This window comes from Elaeis guineensis, chromosome 3 (assembly GCF_000442705.2).
Source record: "Elaeis guineensis isolate ETL-2024a chromosome 3, EG11, whole genome shotgun sequence".
In the NCBI taxonomy this organism is placed as follows: Eukaryota; Viridiplantae; Streptophyta; class Magnoliopsida; order Arecales; family Arecaceae; genus Elaeis; species Elaeis guineensis.
In genome coordinates this window covers 26,250,027-26,252,013 of record NC_025995.2, presented here as the reverse complement: position 1 = coordinate 26,252,013, position 1,987 = coordinate 26,250,027, and the positions used below count along the sequence as shown (strand labels likewise).

At 46.8% G+C, this 1,987-nt stretch overlaps 1 non-coding gene across 1 annotated transcript; it reads left to right on the top strand.

The window, feature by feature from the left end:
* Window positions 1-422: 422 nt before the first annotated feature.
* LOC140856740 (small nucleolar RNA R71) lies at window positions 423-527 on the top strand. The gene has a single exon (XR_012140344.1). It is a non-coding gene; the product is annotated as a small nucleolar RNA R71 (small nucleolar RNA).
* The last annotated feature ends 1,460 nt before the right edge of the window (window positions 528-1,987 follow it).

Sequence of the window (1,987 nt, the reverse complement as noted above, 5' to 3'; positions counted from 1 at the left end):
TTGAGCTTGCTGAACCTGCTCGTGCACAAACTCAGGAAATTGAGGTGCGGCTGGGCATTCACTAACAAAATGGTTCGGACTTGCACACAATGCACAAACTTCTTGGATTGGGTTAGGTGGAATCGGAGATTGTCCAGTATTTAGAAGACGATCTAATTTTTGAGACAGTTCATCTACCTTATGATGGATATCTATGGTATTTCCTAATTCATATATTCCACCTCTCTTTGGGTTTAACATGGGTTTATCTCTAATAGAGGCAGACATATGATGTAATGAATTTTCACTTAAAATTTCAAACAGTTGCCATGCCTCATCCTCACTTTTCAGCATGAATGTCCCACCGCATGATGCATCGACCATTTGTCGATGTCTTTTAGATAGCCCATCATAAAAATATTGGATTAACTGCCACTTGGGTACAGTATGGTGGGGATATTTTCTAATAAGATTTTTTAATCTCTCCCATGTTTCATAAATATTTCTCCATCTAATTGGGAAAAACTAGTTATGACTTTCCTTATTTGATTAGTTTTTCCTATGAAAAAATATTTCTTGAGAAACTCTCCTTGCAGCTGGTCCCAGGTTGATATAGTCATGGAATCCAAAGCATGTAGCCAGTATTTGGCTTTGTCCTTAAGTGAGAAAGAGAATAATTTTAACCTAAGAGCATCATCGGAGAAGTTGTGAATTTTGACAGTTGAGCATATCTCAAGAAATTCTTCAAGATGTTTATAAGGGTCCTCATTACTAAGTCCATAAAATGAAGGTAACATTTGAATTATACTGGACTTAATTTCATATTGAGTGGCCTCCACAGGGGGCACTTGAATACAAGGAGAGTAGGTATATGTGGAAGGAGTAAAGTACTCCTTCAATTGCTTGGGTGGATCATTCTCCTGATTTCGGTCCATATTTTTATGTCTGTTGGCTCTAAAGGTTCTTTCTATTTTGGATCGAAAGGTTGGTGTTGGTGCAAAAATCCGCCTGTGTCGGAGAAGCTGGAGTCGAGGGAGTCGCGGTCGCCACCGAGACCTGTAAAAGAAGTCTAAACCAGAGTTGGGGTTGCTCCGGCAAGACCCTCCGATGCTCAAGTCAGTTCTCTGCCTCAACAAGAATGGAGTGCTCGAACGAAAATTTTAGCAGAGTTTTGGGATAGAAAATTAGAGCTTAGAGAATAACGTATCTGGAGTCCCCTTTTATAGGCGGAGGGGCAACAGGCTGATAGCGATGTTTATAACCATCTGGCAGTGGGCTGCCCAGGGTCAGGAGGAGTTTGTGGCACGGAGTAGTGGAGTGGAATCATGGGCATCACCGGGACATGCCACGTGGAGTCTGTTGCGGGGAGTGGAGCGGCGTCCGTTGTCGCGACTTGCCAGGGGGTGGAAGAACCGTGCGGTATTCGTCGCAGGAAGTGGAGCAGGATCGCAGCCATTATTGTGGTCTGCCAGGGAGTGATGGAGTCGTGCGGAATCCGTCACAGGAAGTGGAGCAGAGTCGTGGCCGTTACTGCGGCCTGCCAGGGAGTGATGGAGCCACGTGGAATCTGTTGCAGGAAGTGGAGCAGAGTCGTGGCCATTACTGTGGCCTGCCAGGGAGTGATGGAGCCGCACGAAATCTGTTGCAGGAAGTGGAGCAGAGTCGTGGCCATTACTGTGGCCTGCTAGGGGGTCCAGGCCTGTCGGTCGAAGTTCGATCGGAGTCCGGTCTCCATAGAAGCCCGGATGGGGATCATTTGTCGAGGAGTCTCGGCCAAGGCCTGTCTACAACGGACATTCGAATGAAATTCATCCATAATGGAAGCTTGGGTGAAAGCTTACGGTGGGAATCCGGCATGGGCCGCTCATGGTAGAAATTTGAAGTAGATCATTTGCAGTGGAAACTCGAGTGGGTCGCTTGTGGCAGAAGCTCGGAGTCTGGCTCTCATAGGAGTCCGGACGAAGTCTTCCTGCAGTCGAGGTCGGGGATGAAGTCTGGCTCCCGTAGG